Source organism: Macaca nemestrina, chromosome 1 (assembly GCF_043159975.1).
Source record: "Macaca nemestrina isolate mMacNem1 chromosome 1, mMacNem.hap1, whole genome shotgun sequence".
Classification (NCBI taxonomy): domain Eukaryota; kingdom Metazoa; phylum Chordata; class Mammalia; order Primates; family Cercopithecidae; genus Macaca; species Macaca nemestrina.
In genome coordinates this window covers 185,599,196-185,614,487 of record NC_092125.1, presented here as the reverse complement: position 1 = coordinate 185,614,487, position 15,292 = coordinate 185,599,196, and the positions used below count along the sequence as shown (strand labels likewise).

At 37.4% G+C, this 15,292-nt stretch overlaps 1 protein-coding gene across 20 annotated transcripts in view; it reads left to right on the top strand.

Moving 5' to 3' along the window:
* Positions 1 to 15,292, top strand: part of LOC105495000 (putative selection and upkeep of intraepithelial T-cells protein 1 homolog) — a 222,588-nt gene that overhangs the window by 114,818 nt on the left and 92,478 nt on the right. The window lies entirely within an intron of this gene.

Below are 15,292 nucleotides of genomic sequence, written 5' to 3'. Positions count from 1 at the left end.
CCCACCAGAACCAGAACCAGACCATGCTGGCACCCTGATCTCAGACTTCCAGCCTCCTCAGAGCTGCAGTGAAATAAATTGCTATTGTTGAAGCCATCCAGTCTATGGTTTTTGTTATGGCAGCCCAAGCTAACACAGATGAATAAATGCAAAGTTTAATAGGTAATTGGAATTTATAAGAAAAATAAGTGGTACTTAAAAACTGAAAACAAAATCTGAAATTAAGTCAACTGAGCACAGCAAAACACCAGAAAGACAAGTAAATCCAAACAGAAGTACAGAGAAAGAATGCAAAACTCATAGAGGAATGTAAAAGACATGAGGGTCGGTGTCAAAGGGGCTAAAGTAAGTATTATAATGATCACAGAAGGAGACGAATCAGGGGATGGTGGAGAGGCAATATGTGAAGAGATAATGGCTAAGAATTTTCCAATACTTTATATAAACGGAATCATATAATATGAACTTTTTTGTGTTTGGCTTCCTTCACTCAACATAATTATTTTGAGATTTGTCTCTGTTGTTTTGTGTACCATTTATTTCTTTCTATTGCTGAGTAGTATACCGTCGTATGTATATTCCATAGTTTATTTAATCATTCACTCATTGATGGACTTTTGGGTTATTTCTACTTTATGTCAATTATAAATAAAACTAATATAAATATTTGTCTATGCAAATATTTGTATAAATGTATCCTTTGCTTTCTCTTGGTTAAAAACCTAGGAGCAGCATGACTAGATCATATAGTAGGTATAAGTTTAACTTTTAAAGACACTGCTAAACTGTTTTGCAAAGCAACTGTACCATTTTACATTACCGTCAGTGGCTCAGGGATCTTCCACTTTCTTGCCAAACCTTGGTACAGTCAGTCTTTTTGATTTTAGCCATTTTAATAGGCTTGTAGTGGTATCTCATTTGTGGCTTTAATCAACATTTCTGTAAAGACTAATGATGTTGAGTATATTCTACATTGCTTTGGTTAAGTGTCTGTTTAAATCTTTTGTACATTTTTTATTAGGTGTTCTTATTATTGAGTTTTGAGAGTTCTTTACACATTTTGTCCTTTATGAATGATATTATTGGCAAATATTTCCTCTCAGTCTGTAGTTTGTCTTTTCATTTTTTAAACAGTGTCTTTTAAAGAGAAGTTTTTATGAAGTCTAAATTATAAATATATTCTTTTTTGGATTATACTTTTGGTTTCACATCTAAGAAGTTTTTTGCCTCATCCTAAGTTACAAAGCTTTTCCCCTGTTTTCTTCAAGAAGTTTCATTGTTTTACATTTTTAAAATTGTGGTAAAAACTAACAATATGAAATCAATCCTCTTAACAAAATTTTAGGTGTGTACTATAGCACAATATTGTACAGTAGATCTCTAGAGCTTTTTCATCTTGTGTAACTGAAACACTATATTCACTGAACACTGAACACCAACTCCCCGTCACCTCACCCGGCTCTCCTGTGGAAGCCATCATTCTACCTTCTGCTTCTATGAGTTTGATTACATTTGATACCTCATAGTCATGGAATCATACACTATCTGTTCTTCTCTGACTAGCTTACTTCACTTAGAATAATGTCTTCAAGATTCATCCATATTGTTTCATATGACAGGATTTCCTTCTATTTAAAGGATGAATAATAACATTCCATTGTATGAATATACCACGTTTTCCTTATCTAATCATCGGTCAATGAACATTTAGGTTGTTTCCACATTTTGGCTACTGTGATTAATGCTGCAATGAATATGGGAGTGTAAATATCTCTTTGAAATCCTATTTTCACTGAGCTTCTGTGGAAAACTGGACACGGTTAGAGATTTGGGGTTCCATGGCTGACATTTGGAACATGACACAGCAAGCTTTGGATAGGGGGTACCACAAAACCCAAGGAATGCCCACTTTCTGGCTGACCCATAGCATCTACGATGGATGGAGCTGGGTAGTGGGAGAACACATGGTGCCCCCACAACAGGTACCATGATGTATAGAGCAACATTGGGATAACATCACCGTGGGGTGGTTGCCTACCATAGTCTACACAAATACAATATGTCACCACACCTTTGTGGAATAGGTAGCCTCATCAAGGTCAGGCTCCAATGTGCTTTGTGCCTCCAGGAAGTTCGTGTCTGTGGTGACACAGGATGGTCATGTTTGTCAGCAAACTGGACAGGCTACTCTACCTGGGGGTGGACTGATATGCTTGCCACTGTCATTCCCACGTTGTTTAGAGGCCCACGTAAGTGGGAGATGCTATGTTCCCAGTTTTTGTGAGTGTGATGAGCCCCCTGGTGACTCTACCTCTTAGCCTTAACCATCCCTGGAGCAGGTGTCATAACTGTAGAAATGCAAGTTACGGCCCTTGTGGAGCACATTGCTTGAGCTTTGAGTTACACCCGAGTTGCCATCCTTCTGTTGACAGATGAGGTTGATCAAATCCGGAAGGTGGTACTGCAGAACCAGATGGCTCTAAACATATTAACTGCTGCCCAAGGTGGCACCTGTGCTCTTTTAGGAACGCAATGTTGTACCTTCATCCCTGACAATCAACAAAACATAACAGCTTTTCAAGAAGTTTCCCAGGAAATCAAGGCAGTTGAGAGCCTTACTGATGACCCCCTACTGACATGGTGGGCATCTCTGGACTCTGGCCTATGCTGGACCCTAATAATTATGGGCAGCATAGTGGGAACATTAGTAGTAAGTTGTTGCTCCCTGTATTGCTGCCGTGGCCTTTGGTTCCAGAGTTCTGCCCTGTGGGCACGTCTCCCCATTAGAAGGACTTCCTCAGCCTAGCGGGTAGAGTGTAAGAAAAATGGCTGTGATTCAGTCAGGAACAGGCTGAGGTAGACATCATTACAGAGGGTCTGGAGCACAGGCTCACAACCCTGTGCAGTATGTAATCAAATTTATGCAGCCATTTTAATGTAACCTGTTTGTGTGAGCTCATACTGCTCCAGTAGCATTGTGAAATGGGCCCACACCTTCGCTGAGATGACCAATGTTTGTAACTTGGATCTGCACTGCCCTTCCAGCAGCAGCTCTGGATGGTTTGCACTGGTACATACATCCTTTAAGCCATATTGTCTGTGAGTAATATAATGGCACTGCTGACTCTGTAGGAGACAGAATAAAGCCACGTCCCAGCTTCCTACGGTCCCTCGAGTGTTCTTTCAGTTACCTGCCACACATCCACCAACTCCCCTCGAACCCCAGCTTGGGTTGGAACCTGACACGTGGTTGTACTAATTTACATTCTTACTAACAGTGTGTGAGGGTTCCCTTTTTTCCATATCCTTGCCAGCATTTGTTAGTGCATGTCTTTTGGATAGAAGCCATTTTAAGTGCGATGAATCTCATTGTAGTTTTGATTTGCATTACTCTGGTGATCAATAATCTCGAACACATTTTTATATGTCTGTTTGCCATTTGTATGTCTTCATTTGAGAAATGCTTATTTACATATTTTCTTCATTTAATTTTAAAAAAATTTTATTTTAATATTAACTTTTATTTTAAATTCAGGGGTACATGTGCACATTTGTTATATCAGTAAACATGTGTCATGGGAGTTTGTTGTAAAGATTATTTCATCTGCCAGGTATTAAGCCTAGTATTCATCAGTTATTTTTCCTGATTCACTCCCTCCTTCCACCCTCCACCTTTTGATAGGTCCCAGTGTCTCTTGTTTCCCTTTATGTGTCCATGTGTTCTCGTCATTTAGCTCCCACTTATAAGTGAAAACATGTGATGTTTGATTTTCTGTTCCTGTGTTAGTTTGCTAAGGATAATGGCCTCCAGCTCCATCTATGTTCCTGCAAAGGAAAGGATCTCATTCTTTTTTATAGCTGCATAGCATTCCATGGTGTATATGGATCACATTTTTTATCCAGTCTATCACTGATGGGCATTTAGGTTTATTCTGTGTCTTTGCTATTATGAATAGTTCTCTATGAACATATGTGTGCATGTATCTTTATGATGAAACAATTTATATTCCTCTGGTTATATACCCAGTAATGGAATTGCTAGGTTATAGCTCTGTTTTTAGATTTTTGAGGAATCACCACACTGTTTTCCACAATGATTGAACTATACAATAGTGTATAAGTGTTCCCCTTTCTTCACAACCTCACCAGCATCTTATCTTTTGACTTTTTGATAATAGCCATTTTGACTGATGTGAGATGGTATCTCATTGTGGATTCAATTTGCATGTCTCTAATCAGTGACATTGAGCTTTTTTTCCTATGCTTGTTGGCTGCATGTATGTGCAGCTCTTCTGGTATCAGACAAAATAGATCATAAGGCAAAAAACTTTAGTAGAGATAAAGAGAAGCATTTCGTAATAATACATAATGATAAATGCATATATGTAGCACAATGTATCAAATTCACAATACATGTAGGTATATGCAAAAATCTTTTGCCTCTCATTCCTATTTTACTATCCTTGTGTGTATCAAGGACACACACTAAGGTCAAATTGTATGTCCTTCTGTCTGAGATCCTATCCTTGTTACCTCTATAATTCTTATTCTTCTTTCACAAAACTTTGTCAAGTTTTTCCAAGTTGTATTGAGTCCATGGTTTGGTTTTTGCATTCTGGTCCCTTTTGCTGAGCACTCTGTAGCCTGACTTTCTGTCTGCCTCTATCTGTGACCCTACAAAGCTCTCAGCCTCCTGTTACTATGACCTAAGTAATAGTATGAACATATTCCTAGTAGACTTTTTGGAGAGGAAGGATGGTCTGGTAGGCAGTCGTCTGCTTCCAGAAATAATGCATAATGGTCATTGCCATGTATTTTGGAAATTAAGCTCAGCCTGTCTGAGCTTGCATAGTTTACTTTGTTTGTGTCAACATTGCTGCCTCACCCAGGGATTGGTTCCCCTTATCAACTTCCAGTTTTATTGCATATGACCTAGCCAAATTCAGTTCAAATTTTGTGTAAGTCACAAATATCCTTTTCAGGAAAGATTGCTGCAAGTCAGTATAAAAGATAAATATTAATTCTATTCTCAATATTGGATGTATTAAATGGGATTCCAGGCAGGGCCAGCAGGAATGTGAACTGAAATAATAAAGCAGTATATCTAAAAATGGAATGAAAGTGCAAGGAAAGGTAGATGCTAATGTCAATCATTCATTTTACTTTCCCTCCAGTTACCAGAATTTAATCCAGATATGGCCTGAGTTCTTTCCTAGGTTCTCTGTACTCTCTTCAGTCTAAGCTCTTAACCAGTCCAAGCTCCTACCTCTTAAATGGAATCCCATTTTCTCTGGACTGGGTTACTGCTTGGTTCAAAATGGTCCTCCATACTTCTTATCTTTGTCATCACACCACTTCAACACCTAAACGAAGTTTCTGCAATGCTCATTAAAATTACTCACAATCCCATCCCATATGCTATTTCAGTTAGAAAAAGGCTTACTGAAGAAAATACACAATTTTACACATATTATACCTGCCCACTGTTGAGAAAAATGTAACTCCTCTTCTTCTAGTTTATTGGTTGTCTGCCTATCATTGGCATCTACTAAGAAGGAAATGTGTTGGACAGTGGGTGAGAAGAAATGTGTCTTTTATTCTTTGCTCTCTTTTCTTCTTGAATATTCAGGAAATGTTTCCTTTTCTGACTCTCAGAGAAATAAGAACTCAGCTGAGATAATGGAGTGGGCATAGGAGTAACAAGAATAAAAATTCAGTTTCTTCAGCTTGCTTTAGAATCAGCTGTTTTGACATATATTTAACATTTCATAGTATATAATTGCAAGTGGAAGAACTTGCAGTTTAAAGAAATCTTTTGAAAAGTAAATGGTATAATCCCTCTATGTTTACATATTCTACAGTATTATGTTTGATGCTATAAATACTATGATATTCTGGCTGATTAGTGAGCAGAATCAAGGTTCTTAACTTTCTCTTGTACCAGAAAATGCAAGTAGGATGTCAAAGTCCTATTTCTGTTCATTCATATTTACATTTAACAGACTCAACGTTGATCTTTTGCTGAGTAGTCTGGTAGTCTGGCTTCACTAACATGAGACCAGTTCCATCTAATACATAGAATATTGAGAACATAATTAATATTTATCTTTTATACTGACTTGCTGCAATCACACAGCCAGCAAATAGCATGCAAGATTATAATTTAGAGCAGTCTGATTCAATCCATTACGTCACTACTTTCTCAGGGTGTGTGTGGGTTGTCACATGGACCATGAAGATATCAGATTTGGAGCCCTTCCTCCTCTTCTTCTTCTTCTTCTTCTTCTTCTTCTTCTTCTTCTTCTTCTTCTTCTTCTTCTTCTTCTTCTTCTTCTTCTTCTTCTTCTTCTTCTTCTTTTTTTGGAGCCCTTCTAATAGGGGATTTTGGAAGTCAGTAAGATACGAATCTAGGATCTGGTAGAATGAAACAAACTGTGTGGGCAGTTAGTCTTATTTAGCAGGCTGTCTGGGTCCAGGACATAGGAGGTCAGAATCAGCTAAAATAGCCCCTCAGAGCAGATTGGGCAGATAGGCTTTGTTATTGTTGTTTTGTTTTTGTTTTGTTATGTATGAGCCTTGATAAACCTATTGTCAGAAATATTTTCAGAAAGGGCTTTGAGTGTGCTTTATTGCGGCGCTATAGGAAAGACTATTTGGAACCAAGTGGCATTGGGTCAAGGCAGGGAGTAGTGTGGAGGGGTCATTCTCAGGAATTTAGGAGAAGAGTGCATGGCAGAAGCAGTGGCCACACATGAGATACCAGAAAGATACAAAGATAACAAGCAGACCAAATTCCAGCAGGAGGACAGCCTCCATAAACTGGTTCTGACTTGGGACAATTGGACTGGGTAAGCCTCAAAAATGTAAAATAGTGAAGTGGAGTGTCACGTGCACTTGGATATCTCATAAATATCTCCAGTTAGATAGTGGAAATATTAAAGGTGTGGGTGGAGAATTGAGAGAAGTCTGAGTTAGCTGGTAGATTTAACTGAAGCAATATGGGAAAAAAATCTACTCTTTCTCAGGTCTACTTCAGAGCTTAGGGCTTTCTGACCACAAGTGAGGGACCGATATTGATGAGTTGCTGCTAAGGTGATTAGTCCCTTTCTGCTTCTAAAAGAACTGCTCCAAGAAATTAGAATGGTGCCCTACAATATTTCATTTCAATAATGAGAAAGACTCAGTCTACTAATCTGCTTAGGACTCCAATAGTACAGGACTTCACTAGATTAGCTTTGGTCCTCCCTTTAGGAAATGTCCTTTTTACCATGCTTCTTATCTTTCTCATCATAGGGCACTCCAAAATGCAAATTCCTGTAGTCTCTCATTTCATGGATCCTTTTATGCTTTTAGTCTTTCATTTATTTTTTTCTACCCATTCTATCTGTTGACCCAGGACATTCATCCGATTTCAGTTTACTCTACCCAATATTTCTGCCTTATTTATATAATTATCTACTTTCTTCCTTCCTGTGATAGTTAATTTTACTTTCCAATTTGGCTAGGCTATGATATCCAGTTGTTGATCAAATAGCAGTTTAGATGTTGTTGTGAAGACATTTTTTAGATGTGATTAACATTTAAATTCATAGACTTTGACTAAAGCAGATTACCTTCAATAATCTAAGTAAGCCTCATACAATGAGTTGAAGGCCTTCAGGAAAAAAACAAAAAACAAAAAACTGAAGTCTTCTGAGGAAGAAGAAATTCTGTGTCCAGACCCCCCTTGGACTCAAGGCTACATCAGCAACCCTTCCCTAGGTTTCCAGATTGCTGGCCTGCCCTGCAGATTTTGGATTTGCCGTACTCCGCAATCATGTGAGGCAGTCTTTTCAAACAAGTCTCTCTCTCCATATATATATCTTATTGGTTTTCCTTCTCTGGAGAACCTTTCCTAACACATTCCCTTAAAGAAAACTTGACTCTGCCCCATGAAAACCACCTACTTTGTATGTGTCACTAATTGTTACTGCTTTTCCTCTCCCACCCCAGACCAAAGAGCCAGGGGGCAGTGTCAGCATTTTGAAGCTCCCTTTTATTTCCTTGGAAGACACGTTATTTTCTTATCAGGTAAGATAAGAAAATATCTTTGTAACTGAGGTTATCCAACCAAAACAGTACACACTACTTTTATGCTTCTTGATTTAACAAAAGCAACCAACTTTCCTATCCCTTCCACGAATTCTTTCCAGATAATGTCTGGCTTTAGCCTATACATCTGGGACAGTGATATCTATCTTGAAGGGTAATTGTCAGAATTAGAGCCAATGTGTGTAAAATATTTAGTACTGTGAGACCATTAGCAGGCCCTCAATACATAGGAGTCAGCAATTATTATATTTGTATTCAGTATAGGTTCTTATTTAATCACACGAGGCTTTGGTGACCAAAGGAAAAGCAATCCAACACCCCAGTTTCAAGATTGTTTGACCCTCACTCCAAAACCCTTCATCTGAACTCCTCTTTGGCCACTCATTACCATGGCAATGTCCTATAACACAGTAGTTTAAGAAGAGCACATGCTCCTTAAAGCTCTCCACCCACTCACCACAAACACATTTTATACATTTCAGTTAGAAAAATGGCTTATTGAAGAAAAACATTGCTTGCCTATTTTTATTTTTGTTCCAACTGTTTTTGAGGAATTTGTCATGAAATCTTTTCCAAATGGTACTTCGTAAGTTTTCTTCTAGGATTTTTACAGTTTTAGGTCTTATATTTAAGGCTTTAATCCACCTTGAGTTGATTTTCATATATGATATTTCATATATGGTGAAAGAGAAGGGTCAATTTTCAGTTTTCTGCATATGACTATCTGGTTATCCTAGCACCATTTAATGAATAGGGAATCCTTTTCCCATTGCTTGTTTTTGTCAACATTGTCAAAGATCAGACTATTATGACAAAGTCTCCAAAAGCAAGTGCAACAAAAACAAAAATACACAAGTGAGACCTAATTCAACTAAATAACTGCTGCACAGCCAAAGAAACTATCAACAGAGTAAACAGACAAACTACAGAATGGGAGAAAATGTTTGCAAGCCATGTATCCAATAAAGGTGCAATATCCAGAATCTATAAGGAACTTAAACAAGTCAATAAGCAAAAACCAAACAACCCCATTAAAAAATGGGCAAAGGAGATGGACAGGTACTTATCAAAAGAAGATATACACACAGCCAACAAACATATGAAAAAATGCTCAACATCGCTAATCATTAGAGAAATGAAAATCAAAACCACAATGAGATAACATCTCCCACCAGTCAGAATATGATTATTAAAAAGTAAAAAAATGGACCAGGTGTGGTGGCTCACACCTGTAATCCCAACACTTTGGGAGGCCAAGCTGGGTGGGTCACTTGAGGTCAGGAGTTCGAGACCAGCCTGGCCAACATAGTGGAATCCCTCTCTACTAAAAATACAAAAATTAACTGGGCATGGTAGTGGGCACCTGTAGTCCCAGCTACTCAGGACACTGAGGCAGGAGAATCACTAGAACCTGGGAGGCAGAGGTTGCAGTGAGCCAAGATCTCACCACTGTACTCCAGCCTGGGTGACAGAGCAAGACTCCATCTCAAACACAAAAACTCAAAACAAATAAGTAAATGGATAGCAGGTACTGGAAGCCAGTTTCTCTCAGAAAGAGGGAAGTTACAGACACACAAGTATAGAAGGCTAAAGTAAACTACATCACGTTGGAGCAGTGTTAGAAAAAACAGTAAAAAAATAACAGATGCTGATGAGGTTGCAGAGAAAAGGGAAAAATTATACACTACTGATGGGAATGTAAATTAATTCAGCCACTGTGAAAGCAGTTTGGAGATTTGTCAAAGAACTTCAAATGGAGCTACCATTCAACCCAGCAATCCCAGTACTGGGTATATACCCAAAGGAATATAAATAATTCTATAATAAAGATACATGCATATATTTATCTCAGCGCTATTCACACAGAATCAACCTAGATGCCCATCAGTGGTAGACTAGATAAAGGTAATGTAGTACATATACACCATGGAATGCTACAGTCATAAAAAAGAATGAAATCATGTCCTTTGCAGCAACATAGATGCAGTTGGAGGCCAGTGTTCTAAGCGAATTAATGTATGAACAGAAAACCAAATATGGCATGTTCTCACTTATAACGGGTGGCTAAACATTGGATACTCATGGACATAAGGATGGCAACAAAAGACACTGGGGACTACTGAAGTGGAGAGGAAGGAAGGAAGGCAAGGGTTGAAAAGTTATTGAATACTTTGCTCACTACCTGGGTAACAGGATAATTCATATTCTGAACCTTAGCATTACCCAATATATCCATGTGACAAACTTTTTTTCAGCATATTAATAAAGGTCCCAGCCAGAGCTATTAGGCAAGAAAAAGAAATGAAAGACACCTAAATTGGAAAGAATGAAGCAAAATTATCTGTTTGTAGGTGACCTAATCATATATGTAAAAACCCTAACGACTAGTAAAAAACTTTTAGAATTAATACATTTATTTAAGTTGCAGGATTCAGATTTGACATACAAAACACACTTGTGCTTCTATACATAGACAAAAATTGACACATAAAAGAAATTATGAAATAAAAGCCCATTTGAAATAACATCAAAAGGAATAAAATACTTAGGAATAAAAGTGACTCAGGAGGTAAAATACTTACACATTAAAAAGTATAAAGCATTGATATGAAAAATTAAAGAAGATCTGAGTAACCAAAGCAATATTTAGCAAGATAAAAGCTGACATCACACTCCCTGATTTAAAAATATATTACAAAGATATAATAATTAAAACAGTATGGTACCACCATAAAAACAGAACCTATAGACCAGTGGAACAGAATAGAGACCCCAGAAGTAAATTTTACACATTTACTGTCAACTGATGTTTGATAATGATGCCAATAAAAACAATGGGAAATGGAGAGACTCTTCAAAAAATGATGTTGGAAAAACTATTCCTGCATGTGGCAAAAGTAAATTGGACCTTTATCTCTCATCATGTACAAAGATGAACTAAAAATGGATTGAAGACTTAAATGTAAGAACTGAAACCATAATACTCCTAGAAAATAACATAGGCAAAAAGCCTTTTGACTTTGGTCTGGGCAATGATTTTTAGATATGACACCAAACACAAAGCCAACAAAAGCAAAGATAAGTAAGGCTACATCAAATTAAGAAGCTTCTGTGCAGCCAAGGAAATATTCAAGTGAAAAGTCAATATATGGAATGGAAGAAAATATTGGCAAGTCCTATTTCTAATGAGGGATTCATATTCAAAATATATGAGGAACTCATTCAACTCAAGAGCAGAATGCCAAAAAACTCAATTAAAAAATGAGTAAAGAGCCTGAATATACATTTTTCAAAAGAAGACATGCAAGTGGCTAAGAGGCATATGAAAAAGTTCTCAACACCACTAATCATCAGGGAAATGCAAATCAAAGCCACAATAGCATATTATCTTACACATGTTCTAATGGCTATCATAAAAAAGAAATAACAAATGTTGGAGAGAATGTAAAGAAAATGCTTGTATACTGTTGGTGGGAATGTACCTTGGTACAGCTGTTATGGAACAGTAAGGAGGTTCCTCAAGAAATTAACAATACAATTGCCTTATGATCCAGCAATTACACTTCTGACTATATCCAAAGGCAATAATATCAGTATGTTGAAGAGATATTTGCACCCCCATGTTCAATGCATCAGTATTCACAGTGGTGAAGATATGGAAAAAAATCTAAATGTCCAGCAATGAATGAATGGAAAAAGCAAATATGATGTATATATACAATGAAGTATTATTCAGCCTTAAAACAGAAAAAAATCCTGCCATTTGTGGCAACATGGATGAAACTGGAGGACATTATGCTAAGTGAAATAAGCCAGTCAGAGAAAGACAAATACTGCATAATCACATTTATATGTGTAGTTTCAAATATTCAAGCTTGATATATCAAACTGAATTTTGTAAGGTGATCTTTGAGAGGGGATTTCCTTCACTTAGAAGTTTGACTGATACTTTGGTGTTCATGCTGCTGTTTATTGCTGCAGTGACTTACCTTGTCTTGTCTTGATGCTGCTGATATGAATCACCCACTGTGAGTGAGCTGGTTGCTACTTCAGCTTTATCTTGCTCTCTCAGAGGCCGAGGGTAGATTAGTGTTTGCCAGGGGCTGGAAAAAGGAGGAAACAGGTTGATGTTGAACAAAGGTCACAAATTTTCAGTGGTGCAAGATGAGTAAGATTTAGAGCAATGTAACTATAGTTAGCAATACTGTATTGTATACTTGAAATTTGCTGAGAGGGTAGTGCTTATTTGTTTTTATTCACCCAAAAGAAAAAGATAATTATGTGAGGGGATTGATTGAGGTGATTTACATGTTAATTAGCTTGATTGTGGTGATTATTCCATAGTATATATGTATATCAGAATGTCAAGTTGTATGCCTTAAATACACACAGGTTTTGTGTCAATTATACCACAATGAAACTGTAGAAAGAACCAAATTGAATTCTGTAAGGTTATCTTTGAGAGGAGATTTCCTTCACTTAGGAGTTTCACTGATATTTTGATGTTCATGCTACTAGTTTATTGCTGCAGTGACTTGCCTTGGCTTGACTTATACTGATGTGAATCACTCACTGTGAGAGAGCTGGTTGTTACTTCAGTTCTGTCCTGCTCTTTTCTCACCTCATAGCAGCATTGGTTACCAAGGTGGTGTTTCTGAGAAATTGGAGGGAGCAAGGACATGTTAAAAATCTGGATTGATTAAGTCATATTTGGACGATTAGTCAAATACTTCTCTTCCAATTGGGCAGTATCAGTCCCAGGTTCTATTCCGTAATTTAAAAAAATCTTATTTTCCTTTTTATTGGCTCCTCTTTTGTGTCAAGAAGGGAAGTTTGCTACTAGCTTCTTCCCAACTTCTTTGGGAAAGTTCATTAAGACAGACATCTTGAGTCTCATAATTAGTTTACAGGCAGATAGATCCTGGGAAAGGCAGATAAAGAAAATAAGTTTGCTTTCTCTTTTGTCAGCTTGGTTGTAGCTACTAACAGAAATGGAACTTAGGGAAAGTATGTCCACATTCAGGATCAGAGCAAAGGATACTAATTTATCTTTAAGACAATGAGATAATGATTCGTCCTGATTTTTCCTTATGGTCAGCATCATTTAAACTGATCTTCCTCAGATTTATAGTGCTGTCTTCTTCAGAGGCTGTCAATGGACTGCAGGGTGATGATGTGGAGGCAGGTTATTACAGAAAAGACACATTCGTACTCTACTAGGGGACATCTGTCTATATTATAAGGAGTATGTTTCTTAGAATAGCAAAATTTCTGGTCAGCTCTGATTACCAGTGTTTCAGCTATACATTTTTATTTTTACTTAGTCCCCCAAGAAGAGATTATGTGGAGGATGCTTGTAATTCCTCCTCAACAAGAGGGAAAATAGGCATAGCTGCTACAGTCCTCTTTTCCGTAAGCTGTAAATAGTAGTTACACTTAATACCTCCTGCTCCAGATTCCCTTTTCCCTCAGCCATTCCTATGTTGGGATTGTTTTTTATCTGGTGGGAAGACTCAAATCTGAATTCCTAAAGCGTCTAAGTCTTTAGTGACCCTGCCTTCATTGCATTCCTGTGGTCTTTAATTAATTACTACTGAACTTGAAGTAATTAGATGTTTCTCAGAGAACTCCTTGGTTTTTAGGCATAATTCTTTCTTCCTTGATGGTGTTTATTTCCCCTTGATAGCTAGAATCAATTCCTTTTTATTGACCGGTTGATTCAGTGGCACTGGGAGCCTAACTTGTCCAGGTGGCAGTCTCAACTTCCATGTCACCAGGACAGTGTTGCCTACTTACGTGAAGTCACTCGTTTCTTGGGAAGCCTTTTAGACTGACAGACCTCAGACTCATGGGAGTGAGAAACAAGAGTATATAATAAATAGATTGTTGAATATGATAGTAAAGGAAACCACTCCCACTTTTATCTCTCTAGTCTTGAAATTATGCATTTTGGTCACAAAACTAAAAAGCACCACATATAATCATTGATTCAAATAAAGGACTGCATTTTATGGGGTTTTTTCAGCCTTGCAGATGTTGCTTTTCAAGTAGCAACATGTTTTTAGTAGGATAAAACTTTACATAGCTGCTGCTATGTAAATATATATATATATATATATATATATATATATATATATATATATATAGTAATATTGGTCAATTCCCTAAGTAGGAGTTCTTCACTGTACTTTTTTTGTGGTAAAATTGATCAGAAACCACTTTGCACAGAACAGCATAATGACAATACAAATGTTGTCATATGTCTGTGCTTGATGATGCTGGCAGAAGCACTGCAGCCAAGGAAGGCATATTCGTATATAGGATAATTGTCCAATCCAGTGGAAAAAAAAGCTCTTGTCTCCCTATGGTGGAAGAGGTCCAGTATGATCAATCAGTAGAGAATGCGTGCCAATCTGGGACTTAATGCATCATCACTGTCATTGACATTTGGGCAATGAGTGGTTTCAGCAGGCAGAGAAGCTGTGGGAAGAGAAAATCCATTTTGTTGACCTCATGCATAACCTCCAGCTCATTACCATGGCTGTTTTGTACGTGAGTCCATTAAACAAGCACCGGAGTTACTCAAAAAGTGGCTGACACTCACAGGATGGGGCACGTTGTCCATTCGACCATAGAAAGCGTCTTCTCCAAAAGGCAACTTTGTATAATGATGTAAATAATTCATGACTGTGTCATACTTTGTGCTCATTCTGAAAGTTATATTAACACATTTCCCAGATTTCCTTTCACTAACCTTTCAACTTGATTTATGCTAAGATTCTGACCAGCTGACAAACCCATCAGCTCATGTTAATGGGCCTAGTGTGTATTTTTATGGTCACTTAGTGTCTTATTATCAGGCATCTCTTTTTATTTGTAGAAACGTATTCGGTACAAGTACAATTTTGTTATATGCATAGATTTCATAGCAGTGAAGTCAGGGGTTTTAAGGTATCACCCTAATAATGTACATCATAATCATTAAGTGATTTCTCATCATCCACTCATTCCAACCCCCTCACCCTTCTGAGTCTCCATTGTGTATCATTCCATACCTGATACCCATTGGTATACATTATTAATTAGTAGCTCCCACTTGTAAGTGAGAATATGTGATATTTGTCTTTCTGTGTCTGACTCGTTTCACTAAAGCCTTCAGTGTCATCCATGTTGCTACCAAAAATGTGATTTCATTCTTTTT